Raw genomic sequence first — 12,313 nt, forward strand, 5'->3', positions numbered from 1 at the left:
ACAGACCGGATTGCACACACACCTATGCACGCATTCAGGTACAGACACATACATGCATACATGCACCGCATGCAAGCACGCATGCACACACACGTCTCCTGTCTCTTGGATACCTGCAATGCGCTGACATTCTCCACAGTCTTCAGAGGCAGGTTTTCAGAATGATCTTTACTTCAGAAAGTCACATACACAGAAAAGAAAAAAAAAAGAATCTCACTGCCTTTATTAAAATGCAAAAAAAAAAAAAAAAGAAACCGGATGTTGTCTAAGCATATTTTCAGAGTTTAAGAATGGAATCCAGAGAGGGTTATGCTGAAGCATGCAGTTATGCATGTGATGTGTTCTTTTTTTATGTTTTGTACTATTTTTAGCATGAAACCTTGATACATGTATGTAGCGTGTGCGTGTGTCTGTGTGTGTGTGTGTGTGTGTGTGTGTGTGAGTGCGTGTGTGGCGGACTCCGAACTTGACCCTTGCTAGCATGGACAGGAGGACATGCCACCAGTTCTGACCCCTTGTAGAGCTAAGTCACGCCATTTATGCTGAGAGTCTCATTTGAACCTCTGGTTCCTTCCACCCCGTAAGGAACACCCCCAGCCCCCCACCCCCCCCCCCACCGCCCCACCCTGCGAAACAGTGCAGATGTTCTGCATTTATCATTGAAGGGCTTGTCGCCGGTCGTGGAGACGCTGCTAAATTCGGAAGCACAAAGAGCATCACTGAAACTTCCAGGGTTCGTCTTTCGCGATCTCCGCCCAGCTTCCACTGTACCTCCGCTCGCTGTTGCGGGGGGGGGGGGGGGGGGGCGGGTTTTTTATTTGTGGGATTTTGGAACTCGTCCCGAGTCCCGTTGCTATAATGTACCTGCGTGAGGGGGGAGTTGCGCACAATCTGTGGTTCCTTTTCCTGGCTGCGTGTTTTTTTTTCCCCCGCTCGTAACACAGCAACACGAGCATTCTTGCTCCAAATACAGTGAGAGTTTCAACGCTCAAATGCTTTTTTTAGGTCCTGACTAATTTTTTTTGTGGCTTGAAAAGGTTTATCTAACGCACAGCTCTGTTTTTGCCTGTCCTGAGCCTCCTGCATTCCTAACGGCTCCTTGTGCGTGGGAGAAAACAAACAGGGTAACGAGCTGCACGAGGACGGCGGGGTCGGCGAGGAGCGTCTGTCTGCCGTTCCCTGAGCTTTCGTTCCAGCTGCGTGTAATCTTCCACCTGCAGGGAACCGCCTCGGTTTTATCAGCCCGCGCTGCGAATCCGCAGAGCCGGGGCGGCGGAGCTAGACAAGCCGCACCGGCGAAGGGGGGCCTTTGTTAGGGAGAGCGTGGGGGTTTTGGGTTTGGGGAGTTAAAGGGACAGGAGAGGACGCAGGGCCTGAGAGCTGTCACATGCTGAGGGGGAGGGTGGTTCTGGCGAGGGAGTGAGAGTGAGAGGGAGAGCGAGAGAGAGAGAGAGAGAAAGAAAGGGAGAGGGAGAATGCAGGCAGATGCTAGCCATCATGTCATGGGCTTCTGATCACAGAACTGCGAGGAGATCAGAGCCCCTGTGAATGATGGGTGCAGTGAACGGGGCTCTTCTCAAGCCCAGCCTGGGGAGGCGTCCAGGGGGAGGTCAGCTGGCACCGGCCATGTCATTCCACAGGTGTGCTCTACGCCTCCCCCCCATTTTTCAGCCTTTGTGATAAGGCCTCCGTCTGTAGGCCGAGCAGCCTGTTCACGTGTCCAGCCTGGCTGCTGTGCCCCAGAGCTGAAGGTTAACACAGACCTGCTCTCTCTGCAGGGGTCCCTCTTGCTTTTATCTGCCAGGTGTCCACCTGTGCCCCCCCCTCCCCCCCCCCCCCCCCCCCTCTGCAGCTGTCCCCGCTCACCACCCACCGCCCCCCTCACGCAGGGGAGGCAGCCACTCCGCCGCGTGTTCAGGTGTACGTTTCCAACGCCGGCTCCTCCACCGGCAACAGCAGAAGCTTCTGCGTTGTTTCTGTGTTTGTTCTGAGCCCCTTTCCACCTGCCGACCGCACCCCGCCTTGTTTTCCGGGGCTCGCTACCGCGGGGCACTCGGGGCATTCGCTCTGTGGCGCCAGGTGTGGGTGGAGCTCTGCACTCCCTAACGTGTGCAGGAGAGCGGAGTGTGACTGCAGAGTCAGCCTCTCTCTCTATCTCTCCCTCCCTCTCTGTCCCCCTCTGTCCTCTCTCTCCTTTTCTCTCTCTCCTTTTCTCGCTCTCTCTCTCTCTCCCTGTCTCTCTCTATCTCTCCCTCCCTCTCTCTCCCCCCTCTCCTCCCTCCCTCCTTCTCTCTCTTCCTTTTTCCCTCTGCTCCCTCTCTCCTTTTCTCTCTCTCTCTCTTTCTCCCTTTCTCTCTCCCTGTCTCTCAGCACTCCCTCCCCACCGGTCCCCTCCCCTCCCTCCCCATGCTCATCTGTCTGTTTTGGGGGGGGGGAGTTATTACCGGTTGAACGCAGACAGACACCTGCTGCCATGGGGGCCATGATCTCCCAGTGCTGCCGAAGCGGGAAACCCAATCCCGCCAGCGGAGCCCGTCTGGGCCGTTTCCGCCACAGGGAGACTCTGATCGATGAGTTGGTCTCTAATAACGACGGGGAATTGGGGGGGGGGGGGGGGGGGGGGGTCATCCGGCCCCCTGAGCAGAGGGGCGCCAAGCAGTGCCCCTGTCCCTTTACGAGTGTCCCCACAGCTCTGGATGACACCTCTATCCGCGAGACCGCAGAACACCTTGACCTTTATTTCAATTAATTAATTCAAATTATTTAAGAGCTTTTCTGTGTCAGTTTGGTCAAAGCCTCTGTGTGGCTTAATGCACATTTGGGATGGCTCATTTTTTTGTGGTTAAACCGGTCACACACGGTTTCTTTGGAGTTATGAGTATTTTATGTAATACGCGTTTCAGTCTTCTCGAAGGCTGACGGAGTCGTCCTCTGCTGGTGTTGTGTGTATTGGGTGGTGGGCGGAGGGGGGAGTATGACCATGGATGACGAGTCCGAGTCACCCGGTTTACGGGACCGGAGCGTGCGGAGGGGCCGCGGGGGGTCTGTGTGCCGGGAAAGTGCTGCTGACGTGTCCTCCTGGCACAGGTGCCAGGCTCCGCTCCCGGAGGGGCCCCGTGTTTGGCTACGCGCTGCTGTTTTCGCACCGGCCTCAGCTCTCCGTTACCGAATTAAGCGGACTCCCCCGCTCGGTCGCATTTACTGTATTCACTCCAGAGATATTTCACAACAGTGGGTTTTTGGGAAATACTGCTAATCAGACATCTGAGCAAAGTAAGCCAGGGCACTGTTTTTTTCTTCTTTTTTTTTTGGAAGGAAAAAAAGAAAACGCCATACACACTGTCCCTCTGGGAGTGGAGTTTGGAACCGTGATTCACTTCTTTCCTCGGCGTGAGTGAATGTGCGTGAATGAGATTCAGTCAGTAGGGCTTGGTTTTTCTCTCTTCCTCAGACACCTTATAGTAACGTACAGCTGTCAAAAAAACAATAGGGATGATTAAATATTCTCAAAACCACCACTTCTACTTTTCCAAAGAGTAAATGGTGGGTTGTTTGTTGTCGTTGTTGTTGTTGTTGCTGTTTTTTTGCGGTTAATATTTCTGACTCACGTCTTAAAATGTCATCACTGCCCATTATTTTTTGAAGTTTACAACTGCTTGTCCAGATATAATGGAAAGTTTTTTTTAAAAAAAAAGACAAACAAAAACATGTATTTACTAAGATCTATTGAGCTTGACTTATGTGTTTTAATTTATTGTAAGGTACCAAAATATGCATTAGTTTCTTGTCCGACAGTACCAACCGGATGGAATGTGAGCATTACGGGGCGGTCCGATGTACAGGACGGAGGCCGCGGGTTCGAGACTCCCCGGGGCCTCCAGAAGACTTGTGCTCTATTTGCGGGGTTCGCACTATGGCGATGGTGGAGCTTCGAGGCTGCTGATTAGCTTTGCGCAACAGCCATGCTGATTGCGCCTTGGATTTGAAATGAAACGATGAAGCGATGAAGTCCGGTGTCAAAGAGACTGGGGTAGTGTACCGTGTAAAGCTGCTGCTGCTTTTTTATGTGGGATTACAACAAAAAAAAAACTGCCAGTTCCAGACCGCCCATGGTGTTTCGGGGTTTCCCTCCGAAAGTCTTGACTTTTCCTCTCAGTTCAGGAAGAAGCGCTCAAACGGGCGGAATAGAAGTAACCTCCTCCATCCAGAAGTCTCTGCTTTTTTTTATTCTAAAAGCAATATTCAGTGCAGGCGGTGAGAATTAAAACGGGACCCGAACGGGGGGAAACGTAACGGTTGTTTGAGGATTTTTTCCGAACGGACGCTCGCCGGACGAGGAGAAAACGAATGGAAAATCGGAGAGCGTCGGAAAGACGCATCGCGCTCTCTTCGACGAGAGGACGCGAGGAGAATGTTGCACTCTTGAAATCGCTCGCTGCACTCAGGCCGGAGAGGCCAAAGGCAAAAAGGATCCCGGCGATCTGCTTGAAGCCAGAGATCGCAGCATCCATGAAGAGAATGTGAGAGAGAGGGTGGGGCACACCCAGTGACTTGACACGCTGTAAACGCGCATGGGTCCCTTCCGTTGGTTTGCTCAATAGCTGGGTGCTCTGGCTGGACAAAAAGTGAGCTACGTGTGCAGACAGTATCTCAATAAATATATTTTGATCTTTTTTTTCTCTGAAAGGTTAATTCTTCGTTTCTTCTCAAATGCAACTGCATTCCCTTAAGAGGGATTCATCCAAAAAAGAGGCAAGAGGAATCGTCAGAGGAGTTGGAGGATGTACATATGTATAAACGTGAATGTGGAGCATGCTTAACTATCGCTTCCCCAGGCACCCTTCAGGGAGATACTGGCCAACCCGAATTCAGGGTATCTGTATAAAGAGAAATCCTTTGTCGTTTTTAGGGGTGGGGGTGGGGGGGGGGGGGGGGGGGTTAGGGTTTGGGTTCTTTTCCCTCTGTAGCGTTCTGGGCTTGTGTCGGGCCGAAAGGTCGGCTCTATGAATGTTGTGTCTTGTCCCACGAACAGGTTTCTCGAACATTTATATAGTCTCAGTGGGTGAGCACTCAATCACGTACCTTCTGTCTACTTTAAGATTTTTTGTGTGTGTGTTGTTGTGTGTATGCTTACCACCCAGTTATCCGCGGCTGGGTCAGACGCATCTGTAAATTGCCTTTCATTTGCACAGGCAAGCATATGTATCATTGGTCGACTCGTAAGCGAGGCGGGTCTTTTAAAGGCTGCGGTCAAAAGCGATGTTTCTGCGTAGCAAGTTTGCCCCCCTGTCCCAGTTCAGTCTAAGCACCTTGTCATGACTGCGCAGCGAGGTTTGTGACACACTCCTGGTATTAATTTTTTATTTTCCTTATGTACGATGAAGGTGTTTTAATCTTTCACTCAGCATTGCATTTATATCTCTTGAACAGAAAGGTGACCTTTAGATTTATCATGATTTTGAAAAAAAATGTTTTATTAATATTTAACTGGACTAATTACTATCCAAATGTTTTTATATATAGTGAAATATTAAAATCAGCTGTGGCAGACTGAAAACAATGTGGGTTACTCTAATTACGAGACTTTAGCGTCGAGGGAAACGTTGCGATTCCTCGCTAAGAACAAAAGCAAGGCTTCTATTTCAACAGGAGGCAGCTAAATCCATCCGTGCTCATCGCCTGTTAAAACCTGCAGATTAAACCGAAAGAGAGCACTATGGCACCAGTTATTTATGTAAACTTTAAAGGGGTAGTGTCTTACCTTTCAGAAATGAATTATTTATCCTCCAAATAGCACACGATAATTTTAATAAGCAAATGCCGTAGCATTTTTGTGGCAAAACTTTGAGAACTGTGAGCTGCTTTTGATGATATTCAGAGCTTATATTAATTTTCAGTTTTTATCGTGTAATTGTCTGTATTCTGAATATCGCCGCTGTCTTATCGTCATTTCTATGTATAGTTTGTTGTTTTTATTCTGCAAGAAACATGATTAATCAATAACTTCTGTCTGTAAAATATAAAATTTTATCCTCAAGCTTCTGATTGCAGTTTTCTTATTCTGTTATCTTCTTCAAGATTCTAGCAATTATGAGATGGAATATGTTTCTTTTGTTCTGCCTTGTGTATCCACGTTATAAGCTATTAGAAATGTGTTATAATTAAAAAAAATCTGTCTTTATAAGGGATGTGAAGTTTGTTTAATATGCCACAATGTGTTATCACGGTGAAAACAACGGTCTTTAAAATGGTAATATTACTTGACACCTTTGATATCATGTAAAAATATACACTCGAAGTTGATGATGAAGTTTAATCACTTGGTGAAGAGACAAGAATGGGGAAATTAAAAGCAGGAAAAGTGTTTGGACAGACAGCTACACTCTCTCCCTTTTCAAACACTGTTACAGCATCGGCCCCTGTATTTCTTGAACCAAGAAATGATTTCCGTGAAAACCCCAGGGGACCAGCACAATGATTGGGACACTGTGCTGTAGGCTGTAGGACAGGTTAAGCTGCATGGGGCAAGGACTCCCTGTGGTTGGTGAAGATCCCATTGCATTTGCCACCAAGAGTGAAGCATTCCTTGTTCTTCTGCCTCTCTAACTCAACACAGCTTCTTTGGCTGAAATAAAAATCACTCTCTCAACCTCAGTGGATGTGAGTTGAGAATTCAGGCTCAAAATGACTGCCATGCATAACACAGGTAGATGCAACACTGTGGTCATAGCAACATATTATACTATACTGAAGAGTGCTTTGAGTCTTGTGAGTCAAACATTCATTCATAAAAATAGCACTTTAGCTACCAGTCGTCTGTGAATTAAAGATTAACAAAACAAAACAAATTTGCCTATATCTATGCCTGCACTTTAGCAGTGTACACTGAACATGGCATGTTCCCACAGGCTTCAGTTTCTACCAGGAGTGAAGCTGAGAGCTCATCCAGATATCTCTGCCCTCCACATATCTATCCCAGTATCTCTATCCTTCATATACAGTATGTCTGTCCCGGTAATTCTGCCCTTTGCATATCTGCTTAGTATCTCTGCCCTCTGCATATTTGTCCCAGTAAGTCTGTCCTCCATACACACTATCTGTCCCAGTATCTCTGCCCTCTGTGTATCTTTCCCAGTATCTCTGCCCTCTGTGTATCTGTTCCACTAACTCTGCCCTCTGTTTTCCCAAGGAACAGTCCTTTAAATAGTTGTCAGCACATAAAGGCACCATACACCTTCCTGTCTAACTGGGGAAAATCCACAGCCACTGGGTTTAGCAACATGACATGGTACTGAAGGTTTATTAAAGGCCAGACTCCACACAGAGATGGACTCACTCCTGATTGGCCAACGACGAGCTAACACGGGGCCTGGTCCTATCAGTAATTATTTCTTATGCTCTTAAACGACACACACCATTCAAAGTAAACTGCCGGAGCGCTGCTGCTGAATGTCACTGCTGGGTCATATGGGAAGCCATTGAGCTGTGGGTGACACTTTAAAAAAAGAAGTTACATTCAGGCAGCAATAATGTGAAAGAGCAGGGTGTACTGTGCAGTGGTTGCCAGTTCGATTCCCAGGTGGGCCACTGCTGTTGTGCCCTTGGGCGAGGTACTTCACCTGAATTGCCTTGGTAAATGTCCAGCTGTAGAAACTGTAAGCTTCGTAAATTGCCCTGGATAACAGTGTCCGTGAGGTGATGGTATGAGGGGATGGCAGCATTGAGCATCAGGGTGGGTTATTGGTTTACATTTACATTTACATTTACATGTATTCATTTGGCAGATACTTTTATCCAAAGCGAGTTACAAGTAAGGTACAATACAACACAAGCGAATAACCATAGGGGGTCAACAGTATTAGAAGCGCTGCACGACCAGGTTTCCAGAAGCTTGTGGGTTTGAGTCCCCCCCAGAAAGGAATTTGCACTGAATCACACCACTAAATACCAGGCTGTATAAATGAATGATGGGTGAAATAAAAAAGGAAATGCACACTACACAGAATGATTTGCCCGTGATGAGGTCGGGTGCTGAGCAGATTAATAATGTAACACAGAGTGTAACAATGCGTCACAATGTGTCAGTCAGAAAAAGAGGGAGAGAGCCGCAGACACGGGGGTCTCATGAGTGCCACCCTCACGTAAGAAGAGAAAAACGCCTTCCCCTCCTCTCACACCAGAGACCGGCAGACGGAGCCGTCATGGGAGCGAGCAGCCTCTCATCTCTCCAGCTAAAGGAATGGGATTTTTTTTTTTACCGCTGCGGAGCGCTGGGAACCCTTATAGATTTAATAAGCTCGGGAAATGCTGCCGTCTTTTCGGAGGGCTCGGTGTAACCAGGGCCTGGTACGCGAACACCCACGCGTGTGCGTGTTGCGCTCTCAGTGGGGAGTCACGGGAAAGTTCTCACGGCACAAACCGATCTCGACGCCAAACCGCCCTACATCCCCCCCCCCCCCCCCCCCCCCCCCACAAAAAAAAACCCCTGCAATGGCCTACAGTCTGTAGCGGGGATCCGCTTTCAGAGAGCTAGGGATTCTAATTTTGACAGTGGTGCAGGATGGGGAGGAGGGGAGGAGGGGAGGACGGGGGTTGGCGGGGGGGGGGCTTGGGGGGGGCGGAGGGGGAAGGATGGCGGCAGCGGCGGAGCTCGGCGGCTTCAAAGCAGCTCTGATGCGCGCCGCTGTCAGCCGAGCGCTTGCTCTCTCTCTCTCTCTCTCTCTCTCTCTCTCTCTCTCTCTCTCTCTCTCTCTCTCTCTGGCTCCACCGCGGCTGCCGGTATCGTTAAGGGCGATGATCGCGCTCCCATCGCCCGGGGGTGAGGGCTTATTACCTCGGTTTCCTGCCCGGAGATCCCCCCTCGCCCCAAATCGCGCTCGTTTAAGCTCTTCCTGCGAGCGAGAGCGGTCGCGGCGGCTGTCGAAATCCTGGGGAAGGCGCGGCACAGCAAGGAGAAACCCAGAGCAGAGGGCGGAGGGGACCCCTGGGGGGCAGGGGGGGTGGGGCACCGCTGTGGCATTTCTTTAATTTGAGTCCGAACCCCGCTCGCAGACCCCCGCTTTCGGCGGGCGAAATATTTGAGGAGCTTTTGGAAGAAGGGGAATTTTAAATTGCATTCAGACTTCCAAGAGAAAGTGCAGTGTGGGTTTTTTGTAGGGCAGTTGCACTGCCGAGGCTCGTGTGTGGGTTGCCTGGTAATTGCTCTCGCGCTGAAGGGCCGCCGCGAAATTCAGCAGATCTGCATTTGATGGCAGTGGCAGAATAAAAGCGTATTTTTATTCCCCGGGTGGGGACGACTGGCGGGCCTTTTTGTGCCTCTATACACAAGGGGAGACCCACGCCGAAACCGGCAGGAAATTAAAAGTGTTGACTGCGGCAGGTACCATCTGTGGCTTTATCCTTCAAGTTATATTCTCTGACATTGTAGCCTATTTATACAGCTGGATATTTACAGAGGAGATACAGGTCATGTACATTTTACTCACGATTGCAACAGCAGGACTTTATGGGACTGAGTTATGGGACTGAGTATGCAGCCCTCTGGTTAGAACACCAGCCCATTAACCGGAATGTCGCGCAGCGGACTCCATTACGACGTCACAATCGGCGGGCCGGCCCCTCTCAGAGGGGCTTCTCCCAGTCGGCAGTCTGCTGCGTTGTTTTTTCTGCAGTCAGGGCCTGGAAACAGAAACGAAGGCTGTGATTGGGTAGAGAGGGCTGCGCAGGTGAAAGCACACTCATGGGGTGGTGTTTTCGGCCACGAGACTCGGCAGATTCTGTTGTTTGTGTTAAGTTATATCAGCTGATGCAACAGCAATGGCGAATGGAATCAGCAGTCCAGATGATAACATTTAACTGCTTATGTGAAGCTTTATGTCCAGAAATATAACAGTTTCACTGCAGTCTGGTGTGGGACAAACACATGAAGAGGCAGAGTGGTAGGAGGGCCAGGTGGATCCAGTCTGTCCAATAGAGCGGTGTCTCTCGACCGGTGGACCAATCAAGGAGGGCATCCTTCATGGCTTCCCCACACAGTAGGTCCAATCAGAAGAAGGGAATGAAATAACAGCTTCCACACAAACTGGGAGGACAGCCTGCCCATTGCACAGCAACATTAGCCTTCTTGAGTTACTAAACTTTTTGCATTATGAGCGTTCGATATGCCCGTTTGCTTTGAGAAAAATACAGAGATTCTAGAATACTGATAACACGTCTGGTTAACAACTTGATAAACTGATCATTCATAAAAACTGGGGCATGTTTGTGCCGGCTGAAACTGTTACATAAGCCCTGCATCACCTCATTAGTCTGAGAGGTGTTCAGGCCGTGGGAGGCCGAGGGGATTGAGCCGGCTCAGAGCCAAACCCGGCGCAAATCAAGATAGAACACAAGAGAGGAGACAACAGCCAGAGCCACTCAAGCACATCGCTGTCAGTCACGAATGATCAGTGAATCAAACCCGCACCAAAAATAAAAATAAGAAAGCAACAATGCAATCAATGCTGAAAATCTCGCGTGTTTTTCTAAAATCTACACATGGGTGCGTCAAAGCGCTAGCTCTGTTCTGGTGCTCAGCGGAGGCGATCTGACCGCTGTGAGAGGTTGGGGCGGTCTGCACGGGAGTTTCTGAGCCACACGAGTGAACGGGTTCGGGGATCGGATCCAGAACCCTGCCCCGCACCCCTTCCCTGAAACTCGGGACAGGATGATGCTGGTTCTGGCCAGGCTCGGAGTCTGGAGAAAACACAGAAAGGTGCAATTGCAATCCACAGGGGTGCACAAAAAGTCATAAATACTATGTAGATATTGGGATGTAACGGGATACACTGAGGGCCGTCTGGGGGTGCAATGCACCCCTAAGCACCCCCACAGCCCCGGGCCTGGTTCTGGCCCCCCAGAGAGCTGTGCCATCCTGATAATCGCTTAATCAGATCGGCCCGCTAAGCTCTGCTGGACTGGGTGACCGCATGTTCCGATCAATCAGACGCGGCTCGCTCAGAGCGGCCGGGACGTACCCCCAGCCACCACCCTTTCTCGGAGCTATAGAGAGCGTGCCACGCCATACACACAGTAGTCGGATAACGCGATTAGCAAATTTGCGCCGTGGCTGTTCGGAGGCGCCGATCTGGATTTGGAATCGGGCCCCGAGGACTGAAACACGCCCGCCGCTCCTGTCAGCCAGGAGACCCCGTTCACGTGTCCACCTGCGGTTTCTCCGACGCCTCGCGCTTGGAGGTGAGCTCTTGTTGCAACACGACATCAACAAACCTCCCCTGTCAGCACATTCTACACGCCGTCACAGCATCCGACGCTTCTGACATTCCCTTCCGAAAGTTACGCCTCGAAGACCTCCAGTGTCTGAGTCGGCGATGTGTCCTCGGTTCCACGTAGCCATGGGACAGACGGGCCCCAAAATTGCCCTTTTTTCTCCCACAGCTGTTTGACTGAGATGGCGGGGTAATACAGTGGGCATCCACCTTTCTTTATTTAACACTACTGGGCTTAATCTAATGATAACCCAGTGAGCACCAACATGTCTCATACGGCAATGTCAGCTCCGCTGAACACAGAGTTCAGTGCTCACACACATTTTTCCTTTTTCCATTAAGTTTTATTGTTTATTTACTGAGCTGACGGCCTGTCTCCAGGGCAACCTGAGTCAAATCAAATCAAACTTTATTTGGTTTAGCGCCCTTAATATGAATCTTAATTAAAAGCGCTGGCGGGGACAGCGTTTGAGACAAACGGCTGGAGTGAGATGGAGGATATACTGTGTCTCGCCCTGTGTGAGGCGTATGTTGTACACCCAGAGGGATTGTGGGTAAGTACCTCGCTCAAGGGCGACACGGCGGCGCCCCACCCCTCCGTGGGCCTTTTGTCTAGAGGCCAACTTCCCCAACCGCTGCGAGCAGCGTGCCCAAATTTAGACGGGGGCAGGTGTTCCGAGAAGGGGAAAACCTGACGCCTGTAGGTTTTTAGCGGTCTGCTCAACGTCTCCCTCTGCATCTTTTTTAGTTTCCAGCAGCCTCGGGCGGCGCGCCTGTGCGACTATGTGGAAAAAAACTCACCCCGATCGCGGAGCGCATTTGTTTTTGCCAGCATTGATTTGAGTTGTGTGTCAGCAGAGAGATTCACACACACACAATGTTTATTTTTTTCCTGTTTCACAAGGTTCTTTATTTGTGTTGGTTGGCAGAATTAGCTCTGTGTTTAGGCTGTGCAGCTCGGGCACGCTGTGTCCCGCGGTGACAGTAATCTCATTAGGGCGCAGGGTCCCCGCCCCGCCCCGCCCCAGCCCCTCCCCACACCCCAT

Source organism: Megalops cyprinoides, chromosome 2 (genome assembly GCF_013368585.1).
Source record: "Megalops cyprinoides isolate fMegCyp1 chromosome 2, fMegCyp1.pri, whole genome shotgun sequence".
Lineage (NCBI taxonomy): Eukaryota > Metazoa > Chordata > Actinopteri > Elopiformes > Megalopidae > Megalops > Megalops cyprinoides.